General features: G+C 41.2%; 1 pseudogene; it reads right to left on the bottom strand.

The window, feature by feature from the left end:
* Window positions 1-17,349: 17,349 nt before the first annotated feature.
* LOC125582857 lies at window positions 17,350-17,461 on the bottom strand (annotated as a pseudogene).
* Window positions 17,462-20,607: the final 3,146 nt, after the last annotated feature.

Genomic DNA, 20,607 nt, shown 5'->3' with positions numbered 1-20,607 from the left:
GGACTTCCCGCTTATTCTTCGGCGAAGCCATTTCGATCAGTGCGTTGATCTGTTTTAGATTAGCTTCGATGCCGCGGAATTTGACTAGGTAGTCGAGGAATTCCCCTAATGCCACGGCAAGCCAGCATTTTGTCGGGTTGAGCTTCATGTTATGGGAATTTAACTGCACGAAACATTCCTCGAGATGTGATACGTGATCCTTTGCTTGGAGGGATTTGACGAGCATGTCGTTGATATAAACCTCCATCGTTTTACCGAGTTGTTTAGAGAACATACGGTTCACGAGTCGTTGGTAAGTTGCGCCAGCGTTTTTGAGGCCGAAGGGCATTACCTTGCAGCAATAGGTTCCGCGATCGGTGATGAACGCAGTCTTCTCGCGATCGTCAGGGTTCATTATAATTTGATTGTAACCTGAGAAGGCGTCCATGAAAGACAGAAGTTCGTTTCCCGCCGTTGCTTCTACTAATCGATCGATGTGTGGCAGGGGAAAACTATCTTTTGGACAGGCCTTGTTTAGGTCGGTAAAATCCACTCAAACTCGCCATTTTCCGTTTTTCTTTCTGACTACTACAGGGTTAGCGAGCCAGTCTGGATACCTCACTTCCGTTATTGACCCGACTTTAAGCAATTTTTTGACCTCGTCGTTGACCGTGGAAGCCCGTTCAGGTCCTAGCTTCCGCCTTTTTTGTTTGACGGGTTTTGAAAGTCGGATCGATATTTAATTCGTGACACGTTATGTTAATGTCAATCCCTGGCATATCTTCTGCGGCCCATGTGAAAGTATTGAGGTTCTTTTTTAGACAGGATATGAGCTCTGTCCTCAAAGGCTCGCTGAGATTGGCTCCGATCTCGATGCATCGTTCCGGAGATGCTTCGTCGAGACAGACTGTGACCACAGGTTCGCAAGTTGGTTGGCGTTTTTCCTCTAGGGCCGTGATGTTACGAGACTGCCAGGAGAGTTCAGCCGAATCTTGACTTCGCGAACCCTGGTCGGAGACCTTTTTCTCCGTTTTTCTTGGAGTGGTCTCGATGTCTGGTCTTTTTTGTTTATGTTCTGCGGCGTAACACACCTGTGATACTCTTGGGTTTCCCCATATTACCTCGACTCCGTTAGGGGTTGGAAACTTGAGGCAAAGATGGTATGTTGATGGGATGGCACACATGGTGTTCAACCATGGCGTTCCCATGATAACGTTGTAAGATGCGGGACGGTCAGCGACTAGAAACTCTTTGACTCTTGTCACGGTTCCGGCTTTGACTGCGAGATTAATCGACCCGTAGGCCATGGTCATTTCTCCCAAAAGTCCCAGTAGTGGGCTAGGGTATTTCACGATCTCGGATTGATCGATCCCCATTTTCTCGAGAGTATCTTTGAAGATGATATCGGCCAAACTTCCGGTGTCGATTAGCACCCTAGCGACGTCGATATCTCGGATCATCAGTTCGATAACAAGGAGATCGTTTCGAGGTTTGGCTCGATCGACCGTTGCTCCCCCCTTGAACGAGATGACATTCGCGCACGTTGAGTCTTGCATATCGTTCCTGATCGTTGAGTGGCTTTTGCGGGTTAGATTGATCTGTAACCCCCCTCCTTCTAGCGCCAAACTGTGGGAACCAAAATTCGCACTGTCAATTTCTGTTTAAATTAGGAAAGTAGGAGAACCCTAATTTCCCAGAGGTCTCGGATATCTACTAATACCACACGCCAAGCAATCAGAACACGAAACGAGAACAGTAATAAAATAAGAAATCGAAAAAGAGAGCAAGATAGTTCTTATTCCGAATCTGCGTTTGAGCGTTTACAACAAGGTAAGTGTCTGGGCTACGAGAGCTGTCGGCGAGATTCCTAGTTCTAAAACCTTAAGACGGCAAAAACCTAATTGAGTCGCAGCTCGAATAACAAAAACGGAAAATTGCCTAAAATCGCTCTAAGTGCTAAGTTTGCTGTGAAAAGTCCTCCCCCAATGCCTCTCGCCTAGGACTCCTTATATACTGGCTCCAAGGTCGGTTTACGCTTTTCCTCTTCTTCCCTTAAGCCGCCATAGTATAAAAATGGAGATATTCCTTTTTTTCCGATCTTCGTAATTATCTTCAAAATTTCGTATTTATCCGCGAAAACTTGACATTTATCTTTCCTCGCGAACCAAGCGTAAACCATCATGCGGCTTACAGGCTGTTGGTTAAAAAATCGTAAGTTGGGCCTCGAGTCATGTCTTAGGTCCCTTTGGGCCGTCTTCCGACTCGAAGCGTTTATTACGGCTTCTTTCGATAAAGAACAAACTTTCCTCGGTTTTTACGGTAAAGTTTGATCGATAACTTAGAATGGCGGGGAACGTGAAATGGGTTCGCTAGGGTCTTTGGGAGATAGCATCGAAGGGTAGACGAGAATGCATGGACTAATATCGTATTGACGTTTCGGAAGAGCTCGGTTACTACGTAGCGAACGAGCGCTTGATCGCTACGTAGCGACCGAACTTCGGTTTGAGCTCGGTCTCTACGGCTAGCGATCGAGCTCCGGCTCGAGCTCGGTTGCTACGTAGCGACCGAGCGGAATGGACGTTCGGTAGCTACGTAGTGACCAAGCTTTGGCTCGAACTCGGTCGCTACGTAGCGCCGAGCGGAGCACGTGTTCGGTCGCTGCGTATCGATCCTTTTCGAGCTCTTGTCCGATGACTCGCGTTTCCTCCGCAAAGCTTTTCGTAAAGAAGAATCTATTTCAAAAAAGTATTTGTCGAAGAAGGTTTCTACGTTTTCTTCTTCGGGGATTTGGACGTTAACTTCGTCGTAACCGTTTTCGACCCCAACAAGCAGTTTGTTGATGAAATGATAGCCTCCATCACTGATCACCACTCTTGGAACTCCAAACCTTGGAAATATGATGCTCCTAAACATCTTGGTTACAACTCTATCATCATTGGTGGGGCTTGCAATAGCTTCCACCCATTTGGAGACATAATCAACAGCTACAAGGATGTATTTGTTGCCAAAGGATGATGGAAATGGTCCCATAAAGTCAATACCCCACACATCAGACACTTCAACTTCAAGGATTGGATTTTGAGGCATCTCATTCCTTTTGGTGATGTTCCCTCTCCTTTGGCATGAATCACACTTTGAAACAAAGTCTTGTGTATCCTTAAACATGTGTGGCCACTAGAATCCAGCTTGTAGCACCTTTGCAACAGTCTTGAAGGTAGCAAAGTGGCCTCCATAGGATGATCCATGACATTGTGTAAGGATCCCATCAATCTCCTCATTAGCAACCACTCTCCTATAAAGTTGATCCTTGCAAAGAATGTATAGGTAGGGCTCACCCAGTAGTACCTCTTCACATCCTTGTAGAACTTCTTCTTGGCATAGCCCACAAGATTCAAAGGTTTCTTTCCTGTGGCTAGGTAGTTCACCAAATCAGCATTACCAAGGTTCTTTCTCTTCTGTTGCCTTGACTTCTTCAAGCTTTCTACCAGTCTCACAAACTGCCATCACTGCTCCAATAGCCATGATCTGCTCTTCTGGAAGTCCTTCGTCAATAGGAATGCCACATTCCACTCTCAGCCTGGACAAGTGATCAGCTACACAATTCTCAACTCCTGGCTTGTCTTTGATCTCTAAAGCAAAAGGATCCATCTCAAGAGCCTGGGTTTTGCATCCTTCTTGGCCAAAAGGTATCTCAAAGCAGCATGATCTGTGTAGACAATGACTTTAGATCCCACCAAGTAGCTTCTGAACTTCTCAAAGGCAAAGACAATGGCTAGCATCTCCTTCTTTGTTGTGGCATACCTCATCTGAGCATCATTCAGGGTTTGGCTCGCGTAGTAGATCACATGGGTCTTGCCATCTTTCTTCTGCCCCAATACAGCTCCCACAGCATAGTCACTAGCATCACACATAATCTCAAAGGAGAGATCCCAATCAGGTGGCTGGACAATTGGAGCACTGATGAGTTCACCTTTCAGCTTCTTGAAGGCTTCTAAACATTCCACATCAAAGCTGAAAGTGGCTTCTTTGCACAGCAGCCTGGTCAATGGTCTAGTGATCATGGAGAAGTCCTTGATGAATCTTCTGTAGAACCCAGCATGACCAAGAAAACTTCTGATGTCTTTCACTGTCTTTGGTGGGGGCAAACCAACCATAACATCGATCTTAGCCTTATCCACCTCAATCCCCTTCTCTGAAATGTTGTGTCCCAGCACAATCCCTTCCTTAACCATGAAGTGACACTTCTCCCAATTCAGCACAAGGTTGGTGTCTTCACATCTCTGTAGGATCCTACATAAATTTGACAAACAAGCAGAAAACGAAAATCCGTAGACAGAGAAATCATCCATAAACACCTCCACAACATCCTCAATTAGATCAGAGAAGATTGACATCATGCACCTTTGAAAGGTGGCTGGAGCATTACATAGACCAAATGGCATTCTTCGATATGCGAAGGTACCATAAGGACATGTGAATGTCGTTTTCTCTTGATCATTGGGATGTATGGGGATTTGGAAGAACCCTGAATATTCATCAAGAAAGCAATAAAATGGATGATTTGCAAGTCTCTCAAGCATCTGATCAATAAATGGTAATGAGAAATGATCCTTTCTAGATGCAGAGTTTAGTTTTCGGTAATCAATACACATTCTATGACCTGTGATGGTTCTTGTTGGTATCAATTCATTCTTGTCATTTCTAATTACAGTGATACCACCTTTCTTTGGTACAACATGCACAGGAGATACCCATTTAGAATCTGAAATAGGGTAAATAACACCAGCATCTAAGAGTTTAAGAATCTCTTTCTTTACAACATCCTTCAGGTTAGGATTTAACCTTCTTTGATGCTCGATAGAAGTCATTGATTCATCCTCAAGATGTATCCTATGCATGCACAAAGAGGATGATATTCCTTTGATGTCATCAAGTAAGTAACATATTGCTTTTCTAAATCTTTTAAGTGTTTTCAAAAGTTCAGATAGCTCAGTTTCAGTAAGTTCACTACTCACAATGACAGGATAAGTTTCATTAGGACCAAGAAATGCATACCTTACACCATAGGGGAGAGGTTTAAACTCCACTCTAGGCGCCTTAAGCTCGTTCTAGTCATCTTGATGGGTGTCCTCTTGTTGAATGACTGAGGCTTCTTGATGAACCACTTGTGGCAGCTCCTCATACTGATCCTTACTAGCAAACCCTTTGTGTGAATCCAGCATCATCCCATAGGCAGTACTCTCCAGGTTCTCAATCACTTCAACCTCTCTCTCTATCGTCAAAACATGTTGTAGAGGGTCTTCTAGTGACAACTCTTCATGGAGCTCATCAGCAAGGGCGTCCATCTCTTCAATGTAGAAGACTTGCCCTTGAACCGTTGGTTTCTTCATTACCTCCTTGATGTCAAAGTGGAGAATGTGCCCTTTACCCAAGTGGAGATCAATCTTGCCCTCTTTCACATTAACAATAGCTTCTGCTGTAGCTAAGAAAGGCCTTCCAAGGATTAAGGGATCTTGAGCTTCATCACCCATCTCAAGCACCACAAAGTCTGTAGGGCACCACAAAGTCTGTAGGGATCTCATAGTTTCCAACCATCACGGGGAGGTCCTCCAAGATACCCACAAGGTACTTCACTGAACGATCAGCCAATACCAGAGAAAGTCTACACTTCTTGTACTGAGTGAAACCAAGCTTCTTAGCAACAGATAAATGCATCAAGCTGACACTAGCTCCCAAATCGCAGAGACATCTCTCAAATACCATAGGTCCAAGAGCACAGGGTAATGTGAAGCATCCTGGATCTCCAAGCTTCTTTGGAACAATAAGCCTCTGGATGATGGCACTGCACTCATGAGTGAGAATCATCATGCCCTCCATCTCTTTCTTCTTTGCAGCTACATCATCTTTCAGGAACTTGCTATATTGAGGAATCAGCATGAAAGCATCAATAATGGGCATTGTGACTTGAACTTCACTTATCTGCTTCTCAAATAGAGCTTTGTACTTCTCTAGCAGCTGTCCCTTGAATCTACCTGGGAATAGAAGTTTGGGTTCATAGGGAGGAGGAACAAAAGAATTCTCACTTGCTGGAACAACAACTTCACCATCTTTCACTGTTTTCTTCTCTTCCCCAACATTTCCTTTACCTTTGGCTTCCACAATCTTCTCCAAAATCTCATCATTGATCTTCTCATCAAAAATCACCACTTCATCATCTATGTTGATGGTCACCCCCTCACCTTGTTTCTCAGCATCCTTGGTGAGAGCTCTATGAGGTAACTCCTTACCACTCCTGAGGGTGATAGCTTTCATGGTCTCTTTGGGATTTTGCTCAGATTTTCCAGGTAAAGAACCTTGTTGGCGATTTTGGTGAGTGTTCATGGCAGCAAACTTGTTCTCCAAAGCTTTGAACTTGTTGTTGAGATCATTGTAGCTCCCATCAATCTTTGAGTGAAGGTTCTTCAACTCATAACCAACATGCTTCTCACTTCTAGTCTGAGACTCCAAGATTTGTTTCAGTAGGGCATCAGTGATGCTTTCTTGAGGAGTAGAGGTGGAAGGATTAGCTTGTTGTTGGGAAGAATGGTGTCCTTTGTTGTTGAAACCAGGAGGAGGGTTTTGTTGTGGCTGGTAGCTGCCTTGCTGGTTGCCTCATTTCTCAGCTTAGCAGTTCTTGAAGCAGAGAAGAACTTCTCCAAAAATGCTTTCTTGCAGTCATCCCAGGTGGTGATAGAGTCGCTGGGTAGAGACTTCTCCCACTGACATGCCTTATCCCCCAAAGAGAAAGGGAATAACTTGAGCTTTAAGGCATCCTCGGATACACCATTAGTTTTTGACAACTCACACTAGCTGTCGAACCTGTCCAAGTGATCAAATGGGTCCTCTACAGCCAAACCATGATACTTGTTGTTCTCGATCACGTTGAGGAGTCCTGATTTGATCTCAAAGTTGTTAGCTGCCACAGCCGGTGCTCGGATTCCCAGTCTATGACCATGAATGTTGGGCGGTCATAAGTGCCAATGGGTCGAGCTGCTCGCTGTGGGTGTTGTGGAACGTTGTTGGCTCCATTGGTGTTCGCATCATCTTGAGGTTGGTCTCCCATATCAATATCCAATCTCTGCAAGTGAGCCTGTTGCTCTTCTTCTCTTCTCTTTCTAGCACACTCTCTCTCTAAATCTCTGATGTCTGCAACTCTGGGAACTAAATTTGACGGACCCCTGCTCCTCAAGTTCATACACCTGAAAGTAAAAGGGAGGTGAAGAAGGAGAATCAGTAACAAAAAATAAAATAAAAATGACTTAGTCTCAAGCAAGTGACTAAATCTCAATGTTTAAATCTACTCAGAATTTGGCAACGGCGCCAATTTGATGTTAAGAGTTTTCAAGGCTCCTAAGACAAATGATGTAGTATAAAAGATTCTCGAACCAATTCTAAGAGATTTCAAAGCACTTAAAATGCAAGTACTCACTTAATCTAAGTGCAACCGGTGATTTAAAAGATTTCTAAACTAATGATTAATGCTAATGCAGTTGCAGAATAATAAAAGCGATAAATGAAGTAACTTTCTTGACTAAGGGAAAAGAGAACTCATGGGCATAGGGATTAGACCTTGGGTGATCAAGTTTCGAACTAAGGATGGCAAACGATCAATCAAACTATCAACCTTAAGCTTAGACACAGTTCTAAACAAGCTCTATGTCTAGATGAATGTTCATTTACTAACACATTTCAAACATCAAATGTCTTTGGTTGAATAATATGAAAGCAATCATTGCAAACAAGTCTAATGGCTATCTTAGCACCTGTAACAACAAATGTATTTGGCAAAGTATGCTAAAAGCTTAGAAGAGTTGTCTCAACCATTTCATCAAACACCTTTTGGGTGGAAAATGCCTAAAGATCAACTTTTGAGAGGCCAACTCAGAAGATGCATTATAAATACTCTATTAGCAAGGACTAAGAATGATCTACACTAAAACATCCTAGCTCTAACCTAAGCACCCTTAATCTCCCTAACCCATGAATTCAAAAGGTGATTACTCACTAATCTCCATGATTCCTCTTAAACCCATATTGGATTTCAGATTTATCATGTAGAGAAATACATAGAATCGATATGAAAACAACAGGATTGCAATAACAAAAATGATCAATTGAATCAAAGAGATGAACTTTCCAAGAGGTTTTTGGTGGTTTTTCTTAGGATAAAAGATAATCAGCCTCCAATGGCTTACAAAAGGTACTTAAACATAGGTTTAGAAAGTGTAAAACGTGCATAACAAATGACCAAAAGGCCCTTGATTAATCATAAGTTCGACCAAATAATTGAAGCGCAGCGACCTCGGCACGTCGCTCCTGGAGGTCGCTCTGGGTGTTGGGAGCGACCTCAGGTAGTCGCTGTGGGACGTTGCTCCCGGCTTGTTCTTCGTGTCTCAAATCGACACAAACCCGAGCGACCTTGGGGTGTCGCTGTGCTGACCTCGCTCTAGAGCTGGAGAGACTTCGTGTCGTCGCTCTAGGAGGTCGCTCCGGGTCTATTTTTGCACTCCAAAACGATGAAATGGCGAGCGACCTCGTGAGGTCGCTCTGGTAAGGTCGCTCTGAGAGGTAAGGCACATCGAGTTCATGGCGTCGCTCCGGTAGGGTCGCTCCCATGCACTGCTCGTCCAATGATCACCTTTATCACCTCTTTTGAGCTCCAAATGCACCCAAATGTCTCCAAGAACTCCATGTTGTACTCCAATACCTAATAAAGACTCATGTATGCAAAATGCAACCTAAACATGACTAAATCCTAGTCTATATGATCAAAATGGACATGAGTGAATGGATAACACAATGGAAATATGCAAGATATCAGGTATATAGGTGTTTTTAGACATATATATTCTATATAGGAGTCCATTTAGTATACTTTCAGGTTCAGGGAAGATTTGGAGGAAAGTGGTGATTTTGGAGTCTTTTGGAGCCTTTTAAGGTGCAGAACTGCACAGGCGTGTCAGATGTTTAGATATGGATGAAGACCTTCCCACGATACGATTGCGCTCCTCTTTTGACACAAGATAGAGCTTTGAGTTAGCTTTTCAATTCCACCGGTTTGAGGTCAATCCAACGGTTAGATCAGAAGTTATACCCGTTTTACTGAGGAGTGGTCAGTCTTTCTCGCGAGAGAGCTGTCGATGAGACGAATGGAATGTCGATCGACGGTGCACCCTTGGTGTCGATCGATGGTGATTACAAAACGCGGGCCGAGCTTATTTCATGACCAACTTAAGCGCATAAGTTACCACAATTTACCATAATATCCCTGGACGACTCAGAACCCTACTTATGTGTTTTCTAAGCCATTGTTGACGGCTACACTTTCTTTACATCTTGTTCTTAGTTTATGTTAGGAGAGAAGGGAGGAACTTCTTCAGAGTCCTCATGGAACTTCTTTGGTTTTTATATTCTACTGCTTTCTATTTTATATCTATTCATCTATGATTTATGTGACAAACTTCATGCTTGAATAGATCCACTTGTTAGGTTTAGGGTTCAGATAGTCATGACGGATTAGCCAAAAATATAGAATCACTAAGTGGCAGGATATGAATAAATTAAACTGTTCTTAATGCATGTGTTCTAGAGTAGCTAACTAAGACATTGCCTATAGATAGTAGGGCGCAAGCGGAAGTTTGGTTCTCTGTCTGATTAGTTTAGATTGTGCTAGGATTACTAGAAATAAGCGAATGCTGAATTAGTTTAACCTAGTGAACACGTCAAATTCGTGCGATAACGCTCCCTGAAAGGTTCATCAATCGCCAACTCGCTAGTTGCATCTATCAACGGGCTAAAAGGTGTATCGATTGACACCCCGTTGTTGGAATCGATCGACACTTTCTCAGGACCAACAAGCCACAGCTAAGGTCCTAGATCCGGTGATAGATAATCTAAATATAACGAAAGTTGATCGACTATTCTAATTGTTTGAGTTCTAGAATATCCATATATACTTAGCATCTATATCATTATATTCTTGATTGTCTGAATAGAAACCTTAATTCTAGCAAACCATCTTTCCATCAAACAACTCAATCAATCATCCGAGCAACTACCTTGCTCACCAAGCACCACTGCTATGTACATTTAAACTATTAGCCTAGTTTAATCATATAACTATTAGATCTTTTGTGTGCCCAAGCTTCTTGTGAATTTGATCCCTAAATGCTACAACTCGACCTCTTATTTGAGAGAGTACAAATCACTCCTTAGGATAATTTGAGTGATATCAAGTCTCCACGGCTAAGCCAGATCCTTCCCACGATCACCATCTTGTCTTGAAACCAACAGAACGTAAGTATTCCATTGATAACTTAGCGAGCGGTTTCTATATGTGCATCATATGTCCAGTTTCTTTATAAGTCTAACCCATATGATCCCCTTAATCAAACTCGACTCATTCAGTTGTTCGGCCAGAACGTTCAATCTCAGTCCGCGGTCTTAATCAAGCCATCTTACAACTAAACCATCCGGATCGACCATAACCCGATCAAGCCATCTAGCTATGATCTTTGATCTATTGGATCCAACACTGGATCACATGATCGGACCGGCTCTAAGCCCTGATCCCTTATCTGGTCCTAATACCAGAATACTCGATCGTTTGTACAGATGAAAGAAGAAAACAATCAAGTAAAGAGTGAAGGTCGCATCCGCTTAATCCGATCGTCAATAGATCAGTTCGGATTCACCTGACGGTCATGGCGATGGCTTAACCGAACCATTCGCTCACCTTGGACGTGCGCTCCAGTGTTCCAGTCACAGTCTGCTTCTCTTTCTCCCTTAGATCAACCATGTTTGGATCGATCTTCAAGCAATCACAGTTGGATCGCCTTCTAGACTTGATCTGCCGGCCAAGTCTTCCTCAAGATCGCCCAAGTTCTTCTCTATCGGATGTCTTTTTTCTAATCGAGTTTTGGTATTTTCCTTAGGAAAATTATGTGTCCAAAATCGACCCCAAGGCCCCATATTTATAGAAATTCGGCCAGGAACGGTTATAGGGCGAAAGGGTGTATTTTCCAACCGCTTGGGCGTTTATCCATACAGCCCCTTCGGATAGAAAGCGACTCCAACTGCTTGGCACGTTTCCCACACGCGCAAGGCTTAGTCAGACCAGTCCAGCTCCACACTTGATCCAACCTACTACTCGTAACCACCCCAAACCCGTCCAACCGGCCCAACCGCCGAACACTCCACCCATCTGAGTTGAGCTACCCGACAGTTGGTCCAGCTGGTTGAGCTCAGTCTACTAGCTGATCGAGCTGATCTAGCTTAATTGAGCTCGTCCAGGTTACAGCTCGACCAGTTCTCCAGCTCGCCCAGCTCGTCCAGCTCGTTCCACTCTTCCTTAGCTCGGTCCAGCTCCTTTTCTTCATTTTTCTCCCTTTTCTTGGCTAAGTCCAGATCATTACTCGGACTTAACCCTTTGTTCAGACCATGGAACACTTTCCTTTGAGTCTTTCGACCTGCTTGCACGTTCCCTCGTCCCATGGCCCGTTCCAACGATCCTTAGCAAGGATCGGGGATGCTACACAAACGGGCAGAATGTCTTTGGCATCGAGGACTTACTGAGCAGTGTGAGGCTTGTTTCAACAATGTGTCTGTGATTTCCCTCCGACAACAACCCATTATGTTCTGGAGTATGTGGTGGTGTAGTAAGGTGCGAGATGCCCTTGTTTTGAAGGTAAGATCGCAGAGCAATATATTCTCCTCCATTGTCCTAGTACAATGTCTTTACTTTTGTTTGAAACCAGTTCTCAACAAGCGAGACAAAATCAATGCAGATGCTTTGACTTGCGATTTTCGTTGCATCGGATAGAGCCAATTGTATCTCGTATAGTGATCCACAATGAGTAGATGGTATTTTGCAGCATCAACCGATGTAACTGGTGGCATCCAGACATTGCTATACAAGTATTCAAGTGCACGATGAGAGACAATTTTGTTCGAATGAAACGGCAACTTGGTGCTTTTATTGATGAAACAATCAAAACATGAGAAATCGGTTTGCAGAGTATGCGAGACAGGTAAAGAAAACTTTGAGACAACATTTTTAAGAACTGATAGAGATGGATGCCCAAGTCGAGAATGCCACAATTAGAGGTCGGTTTTTGGTGATGTCGTAGAGGCTAAATCACTGATGTTAACCTGCCACTCATACAGCTCATTCCTAGTTCGGCCTTGGAGTAACTTGGTTTACAATATATAGAGATTACAGTAGGGTTTACGTTATTCGTAATTACAACATTAGTCCTTAATCTATTGTATATGTCTTATAGACTACTGCATCAATCCGAATCACAGTTTCTTTCACGGTAATGGCTATCGAGATTGACATCTCCATGCAAGTTAGAGTCTTCGAAGAAATGACCATATTCCACATAAAAGATGATACAGGTTTAGCATGCAATTGGGTCACAACATCCTGAGTGGTCGGCCTTCCAAAACCTGGAACTGGTCGACGTTAAACTAATCTAAAAATTATATAATTATCCTCTCGTGAAGGTGAAAGACAAGGTCAAGGAGATGGTCTTGATAAACAAGATCCTGAGCATCGTCACTACAAGAAAAATTGCTTTTAGCCACAACTTAGCCACAAACCTTTCGTGGACAGTATAAAATAAATGCAAAATCTCCTCAAAATTAGCCACAAGTTACAAAATCTAAAATTTGTGGCCATTTATTGTTTTTTGCCGCTCTATAGCAGCAAAATAAGCCATAATTAACTATAAAAATAAATTGTGGATATACATTTCCACAAAATCCCCCGCAAGATTCATGGCTTTCGTATCCACAACTTTACTCGCGGATAACCATTGTTATATAGCTACAAAATGTACTTTGTTGCTATCTCGAAGATAAAGAGCCACAATAAGCTTCAGAATAAATTGTGGACCAATATTATCTGTAAATATCGACATAATTTCTCGTTGACATTTTTGCCGGAGACTTAAATCGTAGCTATCCGTAGAAATAGAATTTTAAACAATTTCATGTGATCACAAATGTGGTTGTGGTTATAATATTTAAAAGATTATAATGTTAAGAAAACATATCAGCATTGTTTGATCCAAAAATGGTGTTTATGCTGAAATGTTTGTTGAATCAATACAGTAAAAAAATCTAAAAATGATGATTAGATTCTTTGACGCTTAAGAGAAATCTTGAAAGAATCAAATGAGAAATGAACATGAAAAAAAGTATAAAAGAGATGATATTGATTAAAGATTGCATTACAAAGATGTTTGAAGTGTAAAGTGAATCCATGAATCAATTAGATCTCTATATGAAAGTGTCTAAAGTCCAAGAATGGAGGAAGAGATCAAGCTCCCTTCATAAAGAGAGATATATCTATATTTATACCATAAAGAAGCTAGGGCTTCATAGAAAAATGGGCCTAATTATTGTCTAATGGGCCTTGAGGTTGATATAAAATCTACCCCCAACAGTAAGCTCCCCACGTTCGTAGAAAGAGATGAAGTCGATCTCTATGAATTTTACGAATAGGGTTTATTAGACAATTAATTAGACACGTATGCCTATGACGATTTAGGCGAGTTTACTTTGAACTTGTGCCTAATAAAAGGCGAATTTGCTTTAGACTCGTGCTTAGCAAAAGACGAGTTTACTAAACTCATGCTGAGACAAGGGCGAGTTTACTGAGAACTCGTGCCTAGTAGAAGGAGAGTTTCTGTAAACTTATGCCTAGCCAAAGACGAGTTTTTGTAAACTTGTGTCTAACGATAAGCGAGTCAACTGCAAATTCATGCCTAGTAACAAGCAAGTTCAATTTAAACTCTTGCCTAATACAAGTTTACCGAGCTATTGCCGACCCGAAGTCTCGTGTTGAGATCGTGTGTGCCGAGCAAGTTATTGGCGTGTACACTCGTCAGGCTATGATAACGTTCCTTCGATGGATCAAAGAGAGCATGAGAGCTCTTGTTCCGGCATTACCCAGATTCGGTGATGACGTCTTGTGAAATGGTGGAATCATAACAAGGCAGTAACAGGCTGGAGCATGCCAAAGCGGGTGCTCAAGCTCCAGTCCTCATAAGCCCGAGCCGAGTCATGAAACGGCAGCCAGAGGCGAAGCAAGGATGTAGGATGCTGGTGTCGGGAACTGAAATCCCTAAGCCTCTAATCACGAGCAGGAGCGGATCAGCAGCTCAACTCCAGAGCTTGTTCTCATCAAACTCTTCTTGTCTCGTTGCCTCGTCGATCTGCATGTTTCCGTGACCGGTGAGATACTGATACCACCGACGCCGACGATTCCATGGAGCTCGTTGCCAAGCTAGGACCATGATGAAGACATGATGACACTTCGTTGTTACTGCCAATCGCAACTTTGATGATGAGTTGCTGAGTTAGTGGCAGACGAGATGGTATTCTCTGACGATGAGCTCGTGCCGGTTACATCAAGCTTGTCTCGAGAATTTGAATGAAGAAACCGGGCCTCGCCATCACTGAGTTCTTCTTGAAACTCGTTTAGAACTAGCAGCCGTTGAAGAAACTTGATCTAAGCGAAAAGTCAGACCAGAAGCTCGTGCCGAGACGGCAAGCGTTGTTCTCATCTCGGAGCTAGCGGGAGAGCCGTGGAGAGGAAAGCTGATAACACCTTCTAGAGATCATGACTGAGCTTGTCTCTATTGGTCAAGCTTGCAACGAGATGACCTCAGAGCCGCACGTTCAATTTCACCACCTGACCCGACCAAACACATGATGGCTTCGCTTGATCAGTCTCGACGATCTTACCCAAGACCAGTGAGATCACGGCAGTCTGGTTCACAATGACCTCCCGAGGCTTGTGTAGAGCTCTGGTATGTGAGCTTGTCTTGCAAGATCGAGCTCCACCATTGCATTCTTGCGAGATCAGGAGATGAGCTTGTTCCACCATCTCGTCTTTGATGATGAGATGTCGAGCTACTGGCAAACGAGATGGCCTTCTCTGACGATGAGCTCGTGCCAGTTACATCAAGCTTGTCTCGAGCGCTGGAGTGAAGAAACCAGGCCTTGCCGTCATCAATCCGCCATTGATGCAGCGAATGATCTTTTTCTTCTCTCCTTCCATCACGTCTCCGAGATTGCAGTGTTCGAACGGAAAGCTTGTGCCTTTGACTTCACCATCAATCATCGACTTCACTTAACTCTTGGGTCTCTTGTTAACGGTTTTGTACGTAGAACAGAGTCTCTGAAGCTGTTTCCCTTTGATTGAGATGATTTCGAGAGCTTGAGATGATCTCGAGAGCCTGAGATGATTTCGTAGAACAGTCTCTCGAACAGCTTCTCCTATCTTGCTGACGAACAAGCCAGAAGGGCTTGAGTTGAGTTCGAGAGACTACAGAGACCGAATCGTGTGATAACGAGACAAGGTGATTACAAGATCGTGGTTGGGCTTAACCAGGGCTTCTCTTCTCGAAAGTTATTATCTTTGAGTCCAAACACCTAGCTCGCGCCTTTGAAGCTCTCTGGTCCGTGGATGAGCTTTCACTATCAACTCGAAGACCGCCGTTGCAAGACCAAGCCGGTGAGCTTCGCCGAGATCAATTCTCGAGCTTTCTCGCGATTTTTCTGAGCAAAGAGGAGACAGAGGCCGCAGACTCGTACCAAGACTAAGCCGTTGAGCTTCGCCGAGATCAATTCTCGAGCTTTCTCGCGACCTTTCTGAGCAGAGAGGAGACAGAGGCGATCGGCTTCTCCGACCTCAGTTCTCGATCTTCGGCGAGGAGATGACCACCAGTTTGTTGGGCTCAATTTGGGCTTTTTTTTTCTCTCCAGTTGTTGGTCTTTGAACCCAATACAGCTCCAAAGTGGCCTATCATAACTCATCCTGAAAATCGAGTTGGGATTCAATTCTTGTGATTCATTATACTCGCATGTGTATAAGGAGATGTTACAATAATGGACATACTTTTGATAATGAAAAATGATTGTGAAAACTTATCTCTTTTGGTTTGGTTACATCAAAAGAGTTTTCATGGAAAAGCTTCTTCCTTTAGTTTGAGATGAACTAAGATCTAGGATTTTCTCAACTTTGATATCTTTTGAAGATAGTTCTCCTTAGCCCCCTCCTTCTAGGGCCAACTGTTTGATCCAAAAATGGTGTTTATGCTGAAATGTTTGTTGAATCAATACAGTAAAAGAATCTAAAAATGATGATTAGATTCTTTGAGGCTTAAGAGAAATCTTGAAAGAATCAAATGAGAAATGAACATGAAAAAGAGTATAAAAGAGATCATATTGATTAAAGATTGCATTACAAAGATGTTTGAAGTGTAAAGTGAATCCATGAATCAATTAGATCTCTATATGAAAGTGTCTAAAGTCCAAGAATAGAGGAAGAGATCAAGCTCCCTTCATAAAGAGAGATATCTCTATATTTATACCATAAAGAAGCTAGAGCTTCATAGAAAAATGAGCCTAATTATTGTCTAATGGGTCTTGAGGTTGATATAAAATCTACCCCCAACAAGCATGTTCAAATCTGGTTAATTACAATAACTATCTATACGCTTGTATTAGAATTTACGATACATTAAATATGTTATACATTTTTTTTTACTTTTTTTTAGGTTACAGGCCGGAGAACATATCTTTAATTTACCAAAAAAAGATAACTTTTTTTTAAAAAAAATTTGAAGATACAAAGTACAACAATTGCACATAGCAGTAGGCATTTCAATTCTTATTTTGCTTCATGGTTTGGTTCTTCGGTTCTAAAGGTTTAGAATCTATTAATATAAGATATTTTGGGTTTTCATATAATTTTAAATATTTTGGATTAAAATTATTTTAGTAATTTAACTTTTTGGGTATTTTGACTTATAAATAATTTTTAAGTTATTTTTTATTTTAAAAATAAAAATAATTAATATTTATAAATATATAAATTATATTATAGAAATTTGGGTACTTATTTGGCTCTCGGTTTGGTTCGAATTCGGGTTTTTTTTTTGTTCAATAGATATATAGGATCCACTAATATAACTGACCGGATTCAAACTTGAACCGAACTTCGTTTTCGATTTAAGTTAATTTGGTTCTTTGGTTCCAGATAAATGTGTCAAGGACTAGTGGCATCAATTATAAAAGGCTCAGAAAATCATTGTTTTAAATATTTAAGAAGTAGCCATAGACTAGCATCATAACTACAAAAATACTAACTAGATTTTAGGACCGAAAAAAAAATGATTCATCACAACACTATAAAAGAGTAAACACAACAAAAGAGTAATGGGTAATCATATATTATTGACAAAAAAAAAGAAGAATCATATATTAACAAGTCACATGTTGTACATTAAATATATTTTTTTGATCAAATTTTTTAAAGGAGTGCAACACGAGGACTTCCCGGGAGGTCACCCATCCTAGTACTACTCTCGTCCAAACATGCTTAACTGTGGAGTTCTGATGGGATCCGGTGCATTAGTGTTGTACATTAAATATAAGTCATATCATCAACTCTCAAAACATTAAGATGCATATTTATTCAACGCAGCTATAGATTTATTCAATTCAACTTGCTCATCGCTTTGGTTCAGACAAATAGTTGATGGGGCAAAGAATATACTCTTTAATCACAAATATAACTAGGTAAAGAATATGTATATTTGATGGGGACAAGAAAAAATATATATATTTGATGAAGAAAAGAATATATTCTCTTTAGCCATAAATAATTGATGGGGCAAGGAATATTTGCAGCTATACAAAGCCTAAGATGATTATAAATTGCAAACAAGCTCGACATTGTTTCATAACACAAGAAAAAAACTTTCTAAAAAATGAGAGATTTCTTTCAATCTAGAGAATGGATGTAGAAAAGATTAAAACGTTCTGATCATAGTTTGTGGGAGAAATTTATTGAGGGTGTAAACACTTTTATTTATTGTGCTTGTAATCAGGCCTTTTACTTGAGTGTGGGAATTTTTTTTGTCCGTGTAAAGAATGCAAGAATAAAAAATATCGCGATGTTGATACAGTGACAAGACATCTTATGCTGAAAGGATTTACAGAAAAGTATTACTTGTGGACACATCACAGAGAAAATTGGCAATACAATGATGGTGAAGTATCAAGAAGTCATCATGTGATGGAACATGAACAATGGGGTGATTATTCTAACAATGTTCCAATGGAGAATCAGTATCATGATTCGAATACAGATTTTAATATGTTACCCGATGATGCTACTTGTCTAGAAAACGTCCAGGAACCAGCTTACGAGGAAAATCATGATGCTGTTTTTCAAGCGTTAGATGCGGGGTGTACTGATAGAAATTTCTCAACTGTACTTGGCCTCAAAAGTGATGAAATGGAAAACCAATTTTAATCTCTTGGAGGAATGTCTGAATGAAATTACTGAAACCTTTAAAGTTGTTTTCCCGTCGCCTAATATTGCACCTAAATCAAACTACGAGACAAAGAAGTTAACGCGGCCTCTAGGGTTGCCATGTCATAAGATTGATGTGTGCGAAGATAATTTTATGCTATTTTGGAAAGGGGAAGATAGTAAGTTACTACATTGTCACTTTTGTAAAAAAACCCGCTATGAACCAAATGTCGGCCGATCAGGGAAGAAGTTACCAAAACAAAAGATGTTTTATCTGCCTATTACGGATCGGTTGAAGCGAATGTACCAATCAGAGACAACAGCTTCACAAATGAGGTGGCATGCTGAACATGTGTCCCCCGAAGGACAAAGGCATCATCCCTCAGATGGAAGAGCATGAAAGCATTTTAAAGAGGTATATCCTAATTTTTCTTCTGAGAGTCGCAATGTTTATCTTGGCTTATTAACCGATGAATTTAATCCAATTGGTATGAATGGGAAATCATATTCTGTATGGCTCGTCATCGTGACACCATACAATTTACCCCTTGGGATGTGCATGAAAAGGGAATATTTCTTCCTCTCTATATTAGTGCCATGGCAAAATTATCCAAAGAAAAGCTTGGATATATATCTGCAACCGTTGATTGAAGAATTGCAGAATTCATGGAGTGAAGGGGTGGAGGCTTACTATGTCTCAAGAAAAGAAAAATTCACGATGCGAGCGGCCTTGATGTGGACAATTAGCGATTTTCTAGCATACGGGATGTTATCTGGATGGATGACCCATCAGTACATCCTGATAACATCCCGTATGATGTAAAATCGCTAATTGTGAATAAATCGCCATCAGTACATCCCGATAACATATCATATGCTGGAAATCGCTAATTATCCACATCAAGGCCACTCGCATCGTGAATTTTTATTTTCTTGAGACATCGTAAGCCTCCACCCCTTCACTCCATAAATTCTGTAATTCTTCAATCAACGGTTGCAGATATATATCCAAGCTATTCTATGGATAATTTGGCCCTGGCACTAATATAGATAGGCATGGGCGTTCGGGTACCCGTTGGCGTTCGGATCGGGTTTTTCGGTTTTTCGGGTTTACGCTCATAGGTCCCATACTAAAATTTTATTAGTACGGGTCGGGTTCGGATAATAACACTTCGGATTCAGTTCAAATTTGTGTTGCGTCCTAAAACCCATAAAGTAATCATATATCATACGAATTCGGGTTATATCGGTTCGGTTCGGATATAACCGAAGTAAAAACAAAAATTTTGAACCAAAACATTAAAAAAAAGCATCTAAATTAAATAAAAATTAATCTATCACACATAAATTGATAAAATAACAATAAAATGTTAAATCAAGCATGAAAACAAACATCAATTGTAAACAATATGTATTGCCTTAAAGAGAGTAGACTTTTTATTTCAATGAGCAAATTATAAAATACTTATTTATTACTAATTGGTACTTAAACCATTTATTAAAATTTTAATATATTATTATATATCATATTACCACAAATATTGAATTTAATAATTGAAATACTTATATATATTTCAAAATATTTGTATTGACTATTAATTTCGGATTTTTTGGGTTACTCGTTCGGGTTCGGTTAAAAACACTTCAGGTTCGGATATTTTTTGTACCACCCTACAAGACCCGTTCGGGTATTTTTACATTTCGGGTCGGATAATGGGTCAGATTTTTCGGGTCGGGTTCGGTTCGGATTTCGGGTTCGGATTTTATGCCCAGGCCTAAATATAGAGAGGAAGAAATATTCTTTTTTCCTGCACATCCCGGGGGTAAATTGTATAGTGTCACTATGACGGGCCATACAGAATATGATTGCCCATTCATACCAGTTGGATTATATTCATCGGTTGATAAACCCAGATAAACATTTCGACTCTCAGAAGCAAAACTAGGATATACCTCTTTAAAATGCTTACATGCTCTTCCATCTGAGTATGCATTTGTCCTTCGGGGGACACATGTTCAGCATGCCAACTCATTTGTGAAGCTGTCGTCTCTGATTGATACAATCGCTTCAACCGATCCGTAATAGGCAGACAAAACATCCTTTGCTTTGGTATCTTCTTCCCTGATCGGCCGACATTTGGTTCATAGCGGTCTTTTTTACAAAAACGACAATGTAGTAACTTACTATCTTCCCCTTTCCAAAATAGCATACACTTATCTTCGCACACATAAATCTTATGACATGGCAACCCTAG

This window comes from Brassica napus, chromosome C2, assembly GCF_020379485.1.
Source record: "Brassica napus cultivar Da-Ae chromosome C2, Da-Ae, whole genome shotgun sequence".
Lineage (NCBI taxonomy): Eukaryota > Viridiplantae > Streptophyta > Magnoliopsida > Brassicales > Brassicaceae > Brassica > Brassica napus.
This window is presented reverse-complemented; position numbering and strand designations above follow the sequence as displayed.